At 33.4% G+C, this 17,900-nt stretch overlaps 8 non-coding genes across 8 annotated transcripts; all 8 read right to left on the reverse strand.

The window, feature by feature from the left end:
• Positions 1-1,863: 1,863 nt before the first annotated feature.
• TRNAI-UAU (transfer RNA isoleucine (anticodon UAU)) lies at positions 1,864-1,956 on the reverse strand. The gene is given in 2 exon segments: positions 1,864-1,899; positions 1,919-1,956. It is a non-coding gene; the product is annotated as a tRNA-Ile (tRNA).
• Positions 1,957-4,887: 2,931 nt separating this feature from the next.
• Positions 4,888-4,980, reverse strand: TRNAI-UAU (transfer RNA isoleucine (anticodon UAU)). The gene is given in 2 exon segments: positions 4,888-4,923; positions 4,943-4,980. It is a non-coding gene; the product is annotated as a tRNA-Ile (tRNA).
• A 1,419-nt stretch (positions 4,981-6,399) lies between these two features.
• On the reverse strand, positions 6,400-6,492 carry TRNAI-UAU (transfer RNA isoleucine (anticodon UAU)). The gene is given in 2 exon segments: positions 6,400-6,435; positions 6,455-6,492. It is a non-coding gene; the product is annotated as a tRNA-Ile (tRNA).
• Positions 6,493-7,911: 1,419 nt separating this feature from the next.
• Positions 7,912-8,004, reverse strand: TRNAI-UAU (transfer RNA isoleucine (anticodon UAU)). The gene is given in 2 exon segments: positions 7,912-7,947; positions 7,967-8,004. It is a non-coding gene; the product is annotated as a tRNA-Ile (tRNA).
• A 2,747-nt stretch (positions 8,005-10,751) lies between these two features.
• On the reverse strand, positions 10,752-10,844 carry TRNAI-UAU (transfer RNA isoleucine (anticodon UAU)). The gene is given in 2 exon segments: positions 10,752-10,787; positions 10,807-10,844. It is a non-coding gene; the product is annotated as a tRNA-Ile (tRNA).
• Positions 10,845-12,263: 1,419 nt separating this feature from the next.
• TRNAI-UAU (transfer RNA isoleucine (anticodon UAU)) lies at positions 12,264-12,356 on the reverse strand. The gene is given in 2 exon segments: positions 12,264-12,299; positions 12,319-12,356. It is a non-coding gene; the product is annotated as a tRNA-Ile (tRNA).
• Positions 12,357-15,278: 2,922 nt separating this feature from the next.
• On the reverse strand, positions 15,279-15,371 carry TRNAI-UAU (transfer RNA isoleucine (anticodon UAU)). The gene is given in 2 exon segments: positions 15,279-15,314; positions 15,334-15,371. It is a non-coding gene; the product is annotated as a tRNA-Ile (tRNA).
• A 1,852-nt stretch (positions 15,372-17,223) lies between these two features.
• Positions 17,224-17,316, reverse strand: TRNAI-UAU (transfer RNA isoleucine (anticodon UAU)). Its single transcript is given in 2 exon segments — positions 17,224-17,259; positions 17,279-17,316. It is a non-coding gene; the product is annotated as a tRNA-Ile (tRNA).
• Positions 17,317-17,900: the final 584 nt, after the last annotated feature.

Here is a 17,900-nt window from a genome sequence, read left to right on the forward strand (position 1 = left end):
AGTATAATCATTAATTGTTGTGATATAGGAAAGCCGTTTATTTGTGTTCTTTGCTTTACAAATCCCAGCATGAAATGTGATTGTACTAACCAGACCTAATAGTGTGGACCCTCATGTTACATTGCAGCAAAACAGATTGATGCAACTCTTTTACCAATAAAGAGGTAGTCTTTTGCATTCCATTTTGTTGACTAACTAAAGTAATGTTTACAGTGCATATGAACCAAAGCAGATGTGTGTACTGGTACCTTAAAAACAGTCATGTTTGTGATTTTTTTCTGCCTTCATATCAGGATGTTCAGGTAGCAGATGATAATCATTAACTGATGACATTAGAAAAAAAATTACATTTGCTGCAGGTGAGGCTTGAACTCACAACCTCGGCATTGCTCAACAGATACTGTCTTATAAGTACCGCGCGCTAACTGATTGCGCCACAGGAGCACATGGTCAAAGTGTATTATTTTTAGTTGAGTGATTTTAGCATCGAGTTGACTAAGTATATTAACTTGGTTTATTAATTTTAAATTAGTTACTTTTTAAATCCACTAAACTACTGCACCCAATACTAAAGTACCTAATAAAAGTAATATTCCAATCATAAGTTAATCAATTATATTGTGCATTTGTGTTATTGCCCAGTTTTATGTATCCTTAGGTGTATATTGCAATGAATTCATGCCATTGCTGTACAGTTCAATATTATCATAATTGTAAAATAATTCCTTTTTATAAATAATTCCTGTTTATTTATCTTAAATAATATTTGCTATAAATATATGTAACTTCAATGTTGCATAGGGAAAATATACACTATAATACCAAAAAGTGCAGTATCTTTAAATAAAAATAAGTTAAATCTCACTTGTGCTCTATATTTAAAGGTAAACATTGTTTTTTTGGTCTGTAGCACCTAAATTGTCAGTAAAGTCAGTGTCCAAAGAAATATAAAAAGCAGAAAATTACCCTTTTGATGACATGGATGAAAGGACTTCAAGAAACCCATCAGCAATTGCCATAGACATTGTTATTTTGTAGCCACTCTGATATTAAATTGCAATTAAAACTTAATAGGTATGTTTTGGTATATATGGATTTCATGCAATACCATTAAGACAGTCACCTGCATTGAAAAAAAGCATAACTTCTAGAATGAGAATGAGCATCAAAGGAACATGCATCCTAGATGAGACTTGAAGCCACTGTCCCAGGTATTACCAAACTTATCCGGAAACTAATCCACAATGTCATCAGGATAAATGTCTGCTTTTAGATACAGGGCCATAATTTTGCAAGCTGAACAGTACCGGATTGTTAAGCAGATAAAAATTTCTGGTGGAGCCATTTGTGCAGTATCAAGCAAGAATAAAGGGAACATCTCCAGTAATTATATGGATGAAATAAAGCCCAGATGAGACTTGAAACCACAATCCCTAGCTTAGGAGGCCAGTGCCTTATCCATTAGGCCAGTGGGGCTTAGTAACATCTTTGTGTGAAACTGATTTTTTCATTAGTATAGTCATTAATTGTTGCGATATAGGAAAGCCATTTATTTGTGTTCTTTGCTTTACAAATCCCAGCAAGAAATGTGATTGTACTAACCAGACCTAATAGTGTGGACCCTCATGTTACATTGCAGCAAAACAGATTGATGCAACTCTTTTACCAATAAAGAGGTAGTCTTTTGCATTCCATTTTGTTGACTAACTAAAGTAATGTTTACAGTGCATATGAACCAAAGCAGATGTGTGTACTGGTACCTTAAAAACAGTCATGTTTGTGATTTTTTTCTGCCTTCATATCAGGATGTTCAGGTAGCAGATGATAATCATTAACTGATGACATTAGAAAAAAAATTACATTTGCTCCAGGTGAGGCTTGAACTCACAACCTCGGCATTGCTCAACAGATACTGTCTTATAAGTACTGCGCGCTGACCGATTGCACCACAGGAGCACATGGTCAAAGTGTATTATTTTTAGTTGAGTGATTTTTAGCATCGAGTTGACTAAGTATATTAACTTGGTTTATTAATTTTAAATTAGTTACTTTTTAAATCAACTAAACTACTGCACCCAATACTAAAGTACCTAATAAAAGTAATATTCTAATCATAAGTTAATCAATTATATTGTGCATTTGTGTTATTGCCCAGTTTTATGTATCCTTAGGTGTATATTGCAATGAATTCATGCCATTGCTGTACAGTTCAATATTATCAAAATTGTAAAATAATTCCTGTTTATAAATAATTCCTGTTTATTTATCTTAAATAATATTTGCTATAAATATATGTAACTTCAATGTTGCATAGGGAAAATATACACTATAATACCAAAAAGTGCAGTATCTTTAAATAAAAATAAGTTAAATCTCACTTGTGCTCTATATTTAAAGGTAAACATTGTTTTTTTGGTCTGTAGCACCTAAATTGTCAGTAAAGTCAGTGTCCAAAGAAATATAAAATGCAGAAAATTACCCTTTTGATGACATGGATGAATGGACTTCAAGAAACCAATCAGCAATTGCCATAGACATTGTTATTTTGTAGCCACTCTGATATTAAATTGCAATTAAAACTTAATAGGTATGTTTTGGTATATATGGATTTCATGCAATACCATTAAGACAGTCACCTGCATTGAAAAAAAGCATAACTTCTAGAATGAGAATGAGCATCAAAGGAACATGCATCCTAGATGAGACTTGAAGCCACTGTCCCAGGTGATAGCAAACTTATCCGGAAACTAATCCACAATGTCATCAGGATAAATGTCTGCTTTTAGATACAGGGCCATAATTTTGCAAGCTGAACAGTACCGGATTGTTAAGCAGATAAAAGTTTCTGGTGGAGCCATTTGTGCAGTATCAAGCAAGAATAAAGGGAACATCTCCAGTAATTATATGGATGAAATAAAGCCCAGATGAGACTTGAAACCTCAATCCCTAGCTTAGGAGGCCAGTGCATTATCCTTTAGGCCAGTGGGGCTTAGTAACATCTTTGTGTGAAACTGATTTTTTCATTAGTATAATCATTAATTGTTGCGATATAGAAATCCGTTTATTTGTGTTCTTTGCTTTACAAATCCCAGCATGAAATGTGATTGTACTAACCAGACCTAATAGTGTGGACCCTCATGTTACATTGCAGCAAAACAGATTGATGCAACTCTTTTACCAATAAAGAGGTAGTCTTTTGCATTCCATTTTGTTGACTAACTAAAGTAATGTTTACAGTGCATATGAACCAAAGCAGATGTGTGTACTGGTACCTTAAAAACAGTCATGTTTGTGATTTTTTTCTGCCTTCATATCAGGATGTTCAGGTAGCAGATGATAATCATTAACTGATGACATTAGAAAACAAATTACATTTGTTTCAGGTGAGGCTTGAACTCACAACCTCAGCATTGCTCAACAGATACTGTCTTATAAGCACTGCGCGCTGACCGATTGCACCACAGGAGCACATGGTCAAAGTGTATTATTTTTAGTTGAGTGATTTTAGCATCGAGTTGACTAAGTATATTAACTTGGTTTATTAATTTTAAATTAGTTACTTTTTAAATCCACTAAACTACTGCACCCAATACTAAAGTACCTAATAAAAGTAATATTCCAATCATAAGTTAATCAATTATATTGTGCATTTGTGTTATTGCCCAGTTTTATGTATCCTTAGGTGTATATTGCAATGAATTCATGCCATTGCTGTACAGTTCAATATTATCATAATTGTAAAATAATTCCTGTTTATAAATAATTCCTGTTTATTTATCTTAAATAATATTTGCTATAAATATATGTAACTTCAATGTTGCATAGGGAAAATATACACTATAATACCAAAAAGTGCACTATCTTTAAATAAAAATAAGTTAAATCTCACTTGTGCTCTATATTTAAAGGTAAACATTGTTTTTTTGGTCTGTAGCACCTAAATTGTCAGTAAAGTCAGTGTCCAAAGAAATATAAAAAGCAGAAAATTACCCTTTTGATGACATGGATGAAAGGACTTCAAGAAACCCATCAGCAATTGCCATAGACATTGTTATTTTGTAGCCACTCTGATATTAAATTGCAATTAAAACTTAATAGGTATGTTTTGGTATATATGGATTTCATGCAATACCATTAAGACAGTCACCTGCATTGAAAAAAAGCATAACTTCTAGAATGAGAATGAGCATCAAAGGAACATGCATCCTAGATGAGACTTGAAGCCACTGTCCCAGGTGATAGCAAACTTATCCGGAAACTAATCCACAATGTCATCAGGATAAATGTCTGCTTTTAGATACAGGGCCATAATTTTGCAAGCTGAACAGTACCGGATTGTTAAGCAGATAAAAGTTTCTGGTGGAGCCATTTGTGCAGTATCAAGCAAGAATAAAGGGAACATCTCCAGTAATTATATGGATGAAATAAAGCCCAGATGAGACTTGAAACCACAATCCCTAGCTTAGGAGGCCAGTGCCTTATCCATTAGGCCAGTGGGGCTTAGTAACATCTTTGTGTGAAACTGATTTTTTCATTAGTATAGTCATTAATTGTTGCGATATAGGAAAGCCGTTTATTTGTGTTCTTTGCTTTACAAATCCCAGCATGAAATGTGATTGTACTAACCAGACCTAATAGTGTGGACCCTCATGTTACATTGCAGCAAAACAGATTGATGCAACTCTTTTACCAATAAAGAGGTAGTCTTTTGCATTCCATTTTGTTGACTAACTAAAGTAATGTTTACAGTGCATATGAACCAAAGCAGATGTGTGTACTGGTACCTTAAAAACAGTCATGTTTGTGATTTTTTTCTGCCTTCATATCAGGATGTTCAGGTAGCAGATGATAATCATTAACTGATGACATTAGAAAACAAATTACATTTGCTCCAGGTGAGGCTTGAACTCACAACCTCGGCATTGCTCAACAGATACTGTCTTATAAGTACCGCGCGCTAACCGATTGCGCCACAGGAGCACATGGTCAAATTGTATTATTTTTAGTTGAGTGATTTTAGCATCGAGTTGACTAAGTATATTAACTTGGTTTATTAATTTTAAATTAGTTACTTTTTAAATCCACTAAACTACTGCACCCAATACTAAAGTACCTAATAAAAGTAATATTCTAATCATAAGTTAATCAATTATATTGTGCATTTGTGTTATTGCCCAGTTTTATGTATCCTTAGGTGTATATTGCAATGAATTCATGCCATTGCTGTACAGTTCAATATTATCAAAATTGTAAAATAATTCCTGTTTATAAATAATTCCTGTTTATTTATCTTAAATAATATTTGCTATAAATATATGTAACTTCAATGTTGCATAGGGAAAATATACACTATAATACCAAAAAGTGCAGTATCTTTAAATAAAAATAAGTTAAATCTCACTTGTGCTCTATATTTAAAGGTAAACATTGTTTTTTTGGTCTGTAGCACCTAAATTGTCAGTAAAGTCAGTGTCCAAAGAAATATAAAAAGCAGAAAATTACCATTTTGATGACATGGATGAAAGGACTTCAAGAAACCCATCAACAATTGCCATAGACATTGTTATTTTGTAGCCACTCTGATATTAAATTGCAATTAAAACTTAATAGGTATGTTTTGGTATATATGGATTTCATGCAATACCATTAAGACAGTCACCTGCATTGAAAAAAAGCATAACTTCTAGAATGAGAATGAGCATCAAAGGAACATGCATCCTAGATGAGACTTGAAGCCACTGTCCCAGGTGATAGCAAACTTATCCGGAAACTAATCCACAATGTCATCAGGATAAATGTCTGCTTTTAGATACAGGGCCATAATTTTGCAAGCTGAACAGTACCGGATTGTTAAGCAGATAAAAGTTTCTGGTGGAGCCATTTGTGCAGTATCAAGCAAGAATAAAGGGAACATCTCCAGTAATTATATGGATGAAATAAAGCCCAGATGAGACTTGAAACCACAATCCCTAGCTTAGGAGGCCAGTGCCTTATCCATTAGGCCAGTGGGGCTTAGTAACATCTTTGTGTGAAACTGATTTTTTCATTAGTATAGTCATTAATTGTTGCGATATAGGAAAGCCGTTTATTTGTGTTCTTTGCTTTACAAATCCCAGCATGAAATGTGATTGTACTAACCAGACCTAATAGTGTGGACCCTCATGTTACATTGCAGCAAAACAGATTGATGCAACTCTTTTACCAATAAAGAGGTAGTCTTTTGCATTCCATTTTGTTGACTAACTAAAGTAATGTTTACAGTGCATATGAACCAAAGCAGATGTGTGTACTGGTACCTTAAAAACAGTCATGTTTGTGATTTTTTTCTGCATTCATATCAGGATGTTCAGGTAGCAGATGATAATCATTAACTGATGACATTAGAAAAAAAATTACATTTGCTCCAGGTGAGGCTTGAACTCACAACCTCGGCATTGCTCAACAGATACTGTCTTATAAGTACTGCGCGCTGACCGATTGCACCACAGGAGCACATGGTCAAAGTATATTATTTTTAGTTGAGTGATTTTAGCATCGAGTTGACTAAGTATATTAACTTGGTTTATTAATTTTAAATTAGTTACTTTTTAAATCCACTAAACTACTGCACCCAATACTAAAGTACCTAATAAAAGTAATATTCCAATCATAAGTTAATCAATTATATTGTGCATTTGTGTTATTGCCCAGTTTTATGTATCCTTAGGTGTATATTGCAATGAATTCATGCCATTGCTGTACAGTTCAATATTATCATAATTGTAAAATAATTCCTGTTTATAAATAATTCCTGTTTATTTATCTTAAATAATATTTGCTATAAATATATGTAACTTCAATGTTGCATAGGGAAAATATACACTATAATACCAAAAAGTGCAGTATCTTTAAATAAAAATAAGTTAAATCTCACTTGTGCTCTATATTTAAAGGTAAACATTGTTTTTTTGGTCTGTAGCACCTAAATTGTCAGCAAAGTCAGTGTCCAAAGAAATATAAAAAGCAGAAAATTACCCTTTTGATGACATGGATGAAAGGACTTCAAGAAACCCATCAGCATTTGCCATAGACATTGTTATTTTGTAGCCACTCTGATATTAAATTGCAATTAAAACTTAATAGGTATGTTTTGGTATATATGGATTTCATGCAATACCATTAAGACAGTCACCTGCATTGAAAAAAAGCATAACTTCTAGAATGAGAATGAGCATCAAAGGAACATGCATCCTAGATGAGACTTGAAGCCACTGTCCCAGGTGATAGCAAACTTATCCGGAAACTAATCCACAATGTCATCAGGATAAATGTCTGCTTTTAGATACAGGGCCATAATTTTGCAAGCTGAACAGTACCGGATTGTTAAGCAGATAAAAGTTTCTGGTGGAGCCATTTGTGCAGTATCAAGCAAGAATAAAGGGAACATCTCCAGTAATTATATGGATGAAATAAAGCCCAGATGAGACTTGAAACCACAATCCCTAGCTTAGGAGGCCAGTGCCTTATCCATTAGGCCAGTGGGGCTTAGTAACATCTTTGTGTGAAACTGATTTTTTCATTAGTATAGTCATTAATTGTTGCGATATAGGAAAGCCGTTTATTTGTGTTCTTTGCTTTACAAATCCCAGCATGAAATGTGATTGTACTAACCAGACCTAATAGTGTGGACCCTCATGTTACATTGCAGCAAAACAGATTGATGCAACTCTTTTACCAATAAAGAGGTAGTCTTTTGCATTCCATTTTGTTGACTAACTAAAGTAATGTTTACAGTGTATATGAACCAAAGCAGATATGTGTACTGGTACCTTAAAAACAGTCATGTTTGTGATTTTTTTCTGCCTTCATATCAGGATGTTCAGGTAGCAGATGATAATCATTAACTGATGACATTAGAAAAAAAATTACATTTGCACCAGGTGAGGCTTGAACTCACAACCTTGGCATTGCTCAACAGATACTGTCTTATAAGTACCGCACGCTAACCGATTGCGCCACAGGAGCACATGGTCAAAGTGTGTTATTTTTAGTTGAGTGATTTTAGCATCGAGTTGACTAAGTATATTAACTTGGTTTATTAATTTTAAATTAGTTACTTTTTAAATCCACTAAACTACTGCACCCAATACTAAAGTACCTAATAAAAGTAATATTCTAATCATAAGTTAATCAATTATATTGTGCATTTGTGTTATTGCCCAGTTTTATGTATCCTTAGGTGTATATTGCAATGAATTCATGCCATTGCTGTACAGTTCAATATTATCAAAATTGTAAAATAATTCCTGTTTATAAATAATTTCTGTTTATTTATCTTAAATAATATTTGCTATAAATATATGTAACTTCAATGTTGCATAGGGAAAATATACACTATAATACCAAAAAGTGCAGTATCTTTAAATAAAAATAATTTAAATCTCACTTGTGCTCTATATTTAAAGGTAAACATTGTTTTTTTGGTCTGTAGCACCTAAATTGTCAGTAAAGTCAGTGTCCAAAGAAATATAAAAAGCAGAAAATTACCCTTTTGATGACATGGATGAAAGGACTTCAAGAAACCCATCAGCAATTGCCATAGACATTGTTATTTTGTAGCCACTCTGATATTAAATTGCAATTAAAACTTAATAGGTATGTTTTGGTATATATGGATTTCATGCAATACCATTAAGACAGTCACCTGCATTGAAAAAAAGCATAACTTCTAGAATGAGAATGAGCATCAAAGGAACATGCATCCTAGATGAGACTTGAAGCCACTGTCCCAGGTGATAGCAAACTTATCCGGAAACTAATCCACAATGTCATCAGGATAAATGTCTGCTTTTAGATACAGGGCCATAATTTTGCAAGCTGAACAGTACCGGATTGTTAAGCAGATAAAAGTTTCTGGTGGAGCCATTTGTGCAGTATCAAGCAAGAATAAAGGGAACATCTCCAGTAATTATATGGATGAAATAAAGCCCAGATGAGACTTGAAACCTCAATCCCTAGCTTAGGAGGCCAGTGCATTATCCTTTAGGCCAGTGGGGCTTAGTAACATCTTTGTGTGAAACTGATTTTTTCATTAGTATAATCATTAATTGTTGCGATATAGAAAAGACGTTTATTTGTGTTCTTTGCTTTACAAATCCCAGCATGAAATGTGATTGTACTAACCAGACCTAATAGTGTGGACCCTCATGTTACATTGCAGCAAAACAGATTGATGCAACTCTTTTACCAATAAAGAGGTAGTCTTTTGCATTCCATTTTGTTGACTAACTAAAGTAATGTTTACAGTGCATATGAACCAAAGCAGATGTGTGTACTGGTACCTTAAAAACAGTCATGTTTGTGATTTTTTTCTGCCTTCATATCAGGATGTTCAGGTAGCAGATGATAATCATTAACTGATGACATTAGAAAAAAAATTACATTTGCTCCAGGTGAGGCTTTAACTCACAACCTCGGCATTGCTCAACAGATACTGTCTTATAAGTACTGCGCGCTGACCGATTGCACCACAGGAGCACATGGTCAAAGTGTTTTATTTTTAGTTGAGTGATTTTAGCATCGAGTTGACTAAGTATATTAACTTGGTTTATTAATTTTAAATTAGTTACTTTTTAAATCCACTAAACTACTGCACCCAATACTAAAGTACCTAATAAAAGTAATATTCCAATCATAAGTTAATCAATTATATTGTGCATTTGTGTTATTGCCCAGTTTTATGTATCCTTAGGTGTATATTGCAATGAATTCATGCCATTGCTGTACAGTTCAATATTATCAAAATTGTAAAATAATTCCTGTTTATAAATAATTCCTGTTTATTTATCTTAAATAATATTTGCTATAAATATATGTAACTTCAATGTTGCATAGGGAAAATATACACTATAATACCAAAAAGTGCAGTATCTTTAAATAAAAATAAGTTAAATCTCACTTGTGCTCTATATTTAAAGGTAAACATTGTTTTTTTGGTCTGTAGCACCTAAATTGTCAGTAAAGTCAGTGTCCAAAGAAATATAAAATGCAGAAAATTACCCTTTTGATGACATGGATGAATGGACTTCAAGAAACCCATCAGCAATTGCCATAGACATTGTTATTTTGTAGCCACTCTGATATTAAATTGCAATTAAAACTTAATAGGTATGTTTTGGTATATATGGATTTCATGCAATATCATTAAGACAGTCACCTGCATTGAAAAAAAAGCATAACTTCTGGTGGAGCCATTTGTGCAGTATCAAGCAAGAATAAAGGGAACATCTCCAGTAATTATATGGATGAAATAAAGCCCAGATGAGACTTGAAACCACAATCCCTAGCTTAGGAGGCCAGTGCCTTATCCATTAGGCCAGTGGGGCTTAGTAACAACTTTGTGTGAAACTGATTTTTTCATTAGTATAATCATTAATTGTTGCGATATAGGAAAGCCGTTTATTTGTGTTCTTTGCTTTACAAATCCCAGCATGAAATGTGATTGTACTAACCAGACCTAATAGTGTGGACCCTCATTTTACATTGCAGCAAAACAGATTGATGCAACTCTTTTACCAATAAAGAGGTAGTCTTTTGCATTCCATTTTGATGACTAACTAAAGTAATGTTTACAGTGCATATGAACCAAAGCAGATGTGTGTACTGGTACCTTAAAAACAGTCATGTTTGTGATTTTTTTCTGCCTTCATATCAGGATGTTCAGGTAGCAGATGATAATCATTAACTGATGACATTAGAAAAAAAATTACATTTGCTCCAGGTGAGGCTTGAACTCACAACCTCGGCATTGCTCAACAGATACTGTCTTATAAGTACCGCGCGTTAACCTATTGCGCCACAGGAGCACATGTTCAAATTGTATTATTTTTAGTTGAGTGATTTTAGTATCGAGTTGACTAAGTATATTAACTTGGTTTATTAATTTTAAATTAGTTACTTTTTAAATCCACTAAACTACTGCACCCAATACTAAAGTACCTAATAAAAGTAATATTCCAATCATAAGTTAATCAATTATATTGTGCATTTGTGTTATTGCCCAGTTTTATGTATCCTTAGGTGTATATTGCAATGAATTCATGCCATTGCTGTACAGTTCAATATTATCAAAATTGTAAAATAATTCCTGTTTATAAATAATTTCTGTTTATTTATCTTAAATAATATTTGCTATAAATATATGTAACTTCAATGTTGCATAGGGAAAATATACACTATAATACCAAAAAGTGCAGTATCTTTAAATAAAAATAAGTTAAATCTCACTTGTGCTCTATATTTAAAGGTAAACATTGTTTTTTTGGTCTGTAGCACCTAAATTGTCAGTAAAGTCAGTGTCCAAAGAAATATAAAAAGCAGAAAATTACCCTTTTGATGACATGGATGAAAGGACTTCAAGAAACCCATCAGCAATTGCCATAGACATTGTTATTTTGTAGCCACTCTGATATTAAATTGCAATTAAAACTTAATAGGTATGTTTTGGTATATATGGATTTCATGCAATACCATTAAGACAGTCACCTGCATTGAAAAAAAGCATAACTTCTAGAATGAGAATGAGCATCAAAGGAACATGCATCCTAGATGAGACTTGAAGCCACTGTCCCAGGTGATAGCAAACTTATCCGGAAACTAATCCACAATGTCATCAGGATAAATGTCTGCTTTTAGATACAGGGCCATAATTTTGCAAGCTGAACAGTACCGGATTGTTAAGCAGATAAAAGTTTCTGGTGGAGCCATTTGTGCAGTATCAAGCAAGAATAAAGGGAACATCTCCAGTAATTATATGGATGACATAAAGCCCAGATGAGACTTGAAACCACAATCCCTAGCTTAGGAGGCCAGTGCCTTATCCATTAGGCCAGTGGGGCTTAGTAACATCTTTGTGTGAAACTGATTTTTTCATTAGTATAATCATTAATTGTTGCGATATAGGAAAGCCGTTTATTTGTGTTCTTTGCTTTACAAATCCCAGCATGAAATGTGATTGTACTAACCAGACCTAATAGTGTGGACCCTCATGTTACATTGCAGCAAAACAGATTGATGCAACTCTTTTACCAATAAAGAGGTAGTCTTTTGCATTCCATTTTGTTGACTAACTAAAGTAATGTTTACAGTGCATATGAACCAAAGCAGATGTGTGTACTGGTACCTTAAAAACAGTCATGTTTGTGATTTTTTTCTGCCTTCATATCAGGATGTTCAGGTAGCAGATGATAATCATTAACTGATGACATTAGAAAAAAAATTACATTTGCTGCAGGTGAGGCTTGAACTCACAACCTCGGCATTGCTCAACAGATACTGTCTTATAAGTACCGCGCGCTAACCGATTGCGCCACAGGAGCACATGGTCAAAGTGTATTATTTTTAGTTGAGTGATTTTAGCATCGAGTTGACTAAGTATATTAACTTGGTTTATTAATTTTAAATTAGTTACTTTTTAAATCCACTAAACTACTGCACCCAATACTAAAGTACCTAATAAAAGTAATATTCCAATCATAAGTTAATCAATTATATTGTGCATTTGTGTTATTGCCCAGTTTTATGTATCCTTAGGTGTATATTGCAATGAATTCATGCCATTGCTGTACAGTTCAATATTATCAAAATAGTAAAATAATTCCTGTTTATAAATAATTTCTGTTTATTTATCTTAAATAATATTTGCTATAAATATATGTAACTTCAATGTTGCATAGGGAAAATATACACTATAATACCAAAAAGTGCAGTATCTTTAAATAAAAATAAGTTAAATCTCCCTTGTGCTCTATATTTAAAGGTAAACATTGTTTTTTTGGTCTGTAGCACCTAAATTGTCAGTAAAGTCAGTGTCCAAAGAAATATAAAAAGCAGAAAATTACCCTTTTGATGACATGGATGAAAGGACTTCAAGAAACCCATCAGCAATTGCCATAGACATTGTTATTTTGTAGCCACTCTGATATTAAATTGCAATTAAAACTTAATAGGTATGTTTTGGTATATATGGATTTCATGCAATACCATTAAGACAGTCACCTGCATTGAAAAAAAGCATAACTTCTAGAATGAGAATGAGCATCAAAGGAACATGCATCCTAGATGAGATTTGAAGCCACTGTCCCAGGTGATAGCAAACTTATCCGGAAACTAATCCACAATGTCATCAGGATAAATGTCTGCTTTTAGATACAGGGCCATAATTTTGCAAGCTGAACAGTACCGGATTGTTAAGCAGATAAAAGTTTCTGGTGGAGCCATTTGTGCAGTATCAAGCAAGAATAAAGGGAACATCTCCAGTAATTATATGGATGACATAAAGCCCAGATGAGACTTGAAACCACAATCCCTAGCTTAGGAGGCCAGTGCCTTATCCATTAGGCCAGTGGGGCTTAGTAACATCTTTGTGTGAAACTGATTTTTTCATTAGTATAATCATTAATTGTTGCGATATAGGAAAGCCGTTTATTTGTGTTCTTTGCTTTACAAATCCCAGCATGAAATGTGATTGTACTAACCAGACCTAATAGTGTGGACCCTCATGTTACATTGCAGCAAAACAGATTGATGCAACTCTTTCACCAATAAAGAGGTAGTCTTTTGCATTCCATTTTGTTGACTAACTAAAGTAATGTTTACAGTGCATATGAACCAAAGCAGATGTGTGTACTGGTACCTTAAAAACAGTCATGTTTGTGATTTTTTTCTGCCTTCATATCAGGATGTTCAGGTAGCAGATGATAATCATTAACTGATGACATTAGAAAAAAAATTACATTTGCTGCAGGTGAGGCTTGAACTCACAACCTCGGCATTGCTCAACAGATACTGTCTTATAAGTACCGCGCGCTAACTGATTGCGCCACAGGAGCACATGGTCAAAGTGTATTATTTTTAGTTGAGTGATTTTAGCATCGAGTTGACTAAGTATATTAACTTGGTTTATTAATTTTAAATTAGTTACTTTTTAAATCCACTAAACTACTGCACCCAATACTAAAGTACCTAATAAAAGTAATATTCCAATCATAAGTTAATCAATTATATTGTGCATTTGTGTTATTGCCCAGTTTTATGTATCCTTAGGTGTATATTGCAATGAATTCATGCCATTGCTGTACAGTTCAATATTATCAAAATTGTAAAATAATTCCTGTTTATAAATAATTTCTGTTTATTTATCTTAAATAATATTTGCTATAAATATATGTAACTTCAATGTTGCATAGGGAAAATACACACTATAATACCAAAAAGTGCAGTATCTTTAAATAAAAATAAGTTAAATCTCACTTGTGCTCTATATTTAAAGGTAAACATTGTTTTTTTGGTCTGTAGCACCTAAATTGTCAGTAAAGTCATTGTCCAAAGAAATATAAAAAGCAGAAAATTACCCTTTTGATGACATGGATGAAAGGACTTCAAGAAACCCATCAGCAATTGCCATAGACATTGTTATTTTGTAGCCACTCTGATATTAAATTGCAATTAAAACTTAATAGGTATGTTTTGGTATATATGGATTTCATGCAATACCATTAAGACAGTCACCTGCATTGAAAAAAAACATAACTTCTAGAATGAGAATGAGCATCAAAGGAACATGCATCCTAGATGAGACTTGAAGCCACTGTCCCAGGTGATAGCAAACTTATCCGGAAACTAATCCACAATGTCATCAGGATAAATGTCTGCTTTTAGATACAGGGCCATAATTTTGCAAGCTGAACAGTACCGGATTGTTAAGCAGATAAAAGTTTCTGGTGGAGCCATTTGTGCAGTATCAAGCAAGAATAAAGGGAACATCTCCAGTAATTATATGGATGAAATAAAGCCCAGATGAGACTTGAAACCACAATCCCTAGCTTAGGAGGCCAATGCCTTATCCATTAGGCCAGTGGGGCTTAGTAACATCTTTGTGTGAAACTGATTTTTTCATTAGTATAATCATTAATTGTTGCGATATAGGAAAGCCGTTTATTTGTGTTCTTTGCTTTACAAATCCCAGCATGAAATGTGATTGTACTAACCAGACCTAATAGTGTGGACCCTCATTTTACATTGCAGCAAAACAGATTGATGCAACTCTTTTACCAATAAAGAGGTAGTCTTTTGCATTCCATTTTGTTGACTAACTAAAGTAATGTTTACAGTGCATATGAACCAAAGCAGATGTGTGTACTGGTACCTTAAAAACAGTCATGTTTGTGATTTTTTTCTGCCTTCATATCAGGATGTTCAGGATAATCATTAACTGATGACATTAGAAAAAAAATTACATTTGCTCCAGGTGAGGCTTGAACTCACAACCTCGGCATTGCTCAACAGATACTGTCTTATAAGTACCGCGCGCTAACCGATTGCGCCACAGGAGCACATGTTCAAATTGTATTATTTACAATAAAGGGAACATCTCCAGTAATTATATGGATGACATAAAGCCCAGATGAGACTTGAAACCACAATCCCTAGCTTAGGAGGCCAGTGCCTTATCCATTAGGCCAGTGGGGCTTAGTAACATCTTTGTGTGAAACTGATTTTTTCATTAGTATAATCATTAATTGTTGCGATATAGGAAAGCCGTTTATTTGTGTTCTTTGCTTTACAAATCCCAGCATGAAATGTGATTGTACTAACCAGACCTAATAGTGAGAACCCTCATGTTACATTGCAGCAAAACAGATTGATGCAACTCTTTTACCAATAAAGAGGTAGTCTTTTGCATTCCATTTTGTTGACTAACTAAAGTAATGTTTACAGTGCATATGAACCAAAGCAGATGTGTGTACTGGTACCTTAAAAACAGTCATGTTTGTGTTTTTTTTTCTGCCTTCATATCAGGATGTTCAGGTAGCAGATGATAATCATTAACTGATGACATTAGAAAAAAAATTACATTTGCTCCAGGTGAGGCTTTAACTCACAACCTCGGCATTGCTCAACAGATACTGTCTTATAAGTACTGCGCGCTGACCGATTGCACCACAGGAGCACATGGTCAAAGAGTTTTATTTTTAGTTGAGTGATTTTAGCATCGAGTTGACTAAGTATATTAACTTGGTTTATTAATTTTAAATTAGTTACTTTTTAAATCCACTAAACTACTGCACCCAATACTAAAGTACCTAATAAAAGTAATATTCCAATCATAAGTTAATCAATTATATTGTGCATTTGTGTTATTGCCCAGTTTTATGTATCCTTAGGTGTATATTGCAATGAATTCATGCCATTGCTGTACAGTTCAATATTATCAAAATTGTAAAATAATTCCTATTTATAAATAATTCCTGTTTATTTATCTTAAATAATATTTGCTATAAATATATGTAACTTCAATGTTGCATAGGGAAAATATACACTATAATACCAAAAAGTGCAGTATCTTTAAATAAAAATAAGTTAAATCTCACTTGTGCTCTATATTTAAAGGTAAACATTGTTTTTTTGGTCTGTAGCACCTAAATTGTCAGTAAAGTCAGTGTCCAAAGAAATATAAAATGCAGAAAATTACCCTTTTGATGACATGGATGAATGGACTTCAAGAAACCCATCAGCAATTGCCATAGACATTGTTATTTTGTAGCCACTCTGATATTAAATTGCAATTAAAACTTAATAGGTATGTTTTGGTATATATGGATTTCATGCAATATCATTAAGACAGTCACCTGCATTGAAAAAAAAGCATAACTTCTGGTGGAGCCATTTGTGCAGTATCAAGCAAGAATAAAGGGAACATCTCCAGTAATTATATGGATGAAATAAAGCCCAGATGAGACTTGAAACCACAATCCCTAGCTTAGGAGGCCAGTGCCTTATCCATTAGGCCAGTGGGGCTTAGTAACATCTTTGTGTGAAACTGATTTTTTCATTAGTATAATCATTAATTGTTGCGATATAGGAAAGCCGTTTATTTGTGTTCTTTGCTTTACAAATCCCAGCATGAAATGTGATTGTACTAACCAGACCTAATAGTGTGGACCCTCATTTTACATTGCAGCAAAACAGATTGATGCAACTCTTTTACCAATAAAGAGGTAGTCTTTTGCATTCCATTTTGTTGACTAACTAAAGTAATGTTTACAGTGCATATGAACCAAAGCAGATGTGTGTACTGGTACCTTAAAAACAGTCATGTTTGTGATTTTTTTCTGCCTTCATATCAGGATGTTCAGGTAGCAGATGATAATCATTAACTGATGACATTAGAAAAAAAATTACATTTGCTCCAGGTGAGGCTTGAACTCACAACTTCGGCATTGCTTAACAGATACTGTCTTATAAGTACCGCGCGCTAACCGATTGCGCCACAGGAGCACATGTTCAAATTGTGTTATTTTTAGTTGAGTGATTTTAGCATCGAGTTTACTAAGTATATTAACTTGGTTTATTAATTTTAAATTAGTTACTTTTTAAATCCACTAAACTACTGCACCCAATACTAAAGTACCTAATAAAAGTAATATTCCAATCATAAGTTAATCAATTATATTGTGCATTTGTGTTATTGCCCAGTTTTATGTATCCTTAGGTGTATATTGCAATGAATTCATGCCATTGCTGTACAGTTCAATATTATCAAAATTGTAAAATAATTCCTGTTTATAAATAATTTCTGTTTATTTATCTTAAATAATATTTGCTATAAATATATGTAACTTCAATGTTGCATAGGGAAAATATACACTATAATACCAAAAAGTGCAGTATCTTTAAATAAAAATAAGTTAAATCTCACTTGTGCTCTATATTTAAAGGTAAACATTGTTTTTTTGGTCTGTAGCACCTAAATTGTCAGTAAAGTCAGTGTCCAAAGAAATATAAAAAGCAGAAAATTACCCTTTTGATGACATGGATGAAAGGACTTCAAGAAACCCATCAGCAATTGCCATAGACATTGT

Source organism: Taudactylus pleione, unplaced genomic scaffold (genome assembly GCF_031769625.1).
Source record: "Taudactylus pleione unplaced genomic scaffold, aTauple2 ptg000473l, whole genome shotgun sequence".
Classification (NCBI taxonomy): domain Eukaryota; kingdom Metazoa; phylum Chordata; class Amphibia; order Anura; family Myobatrachidae; genus Taudactylus; species Taudactylus pleione.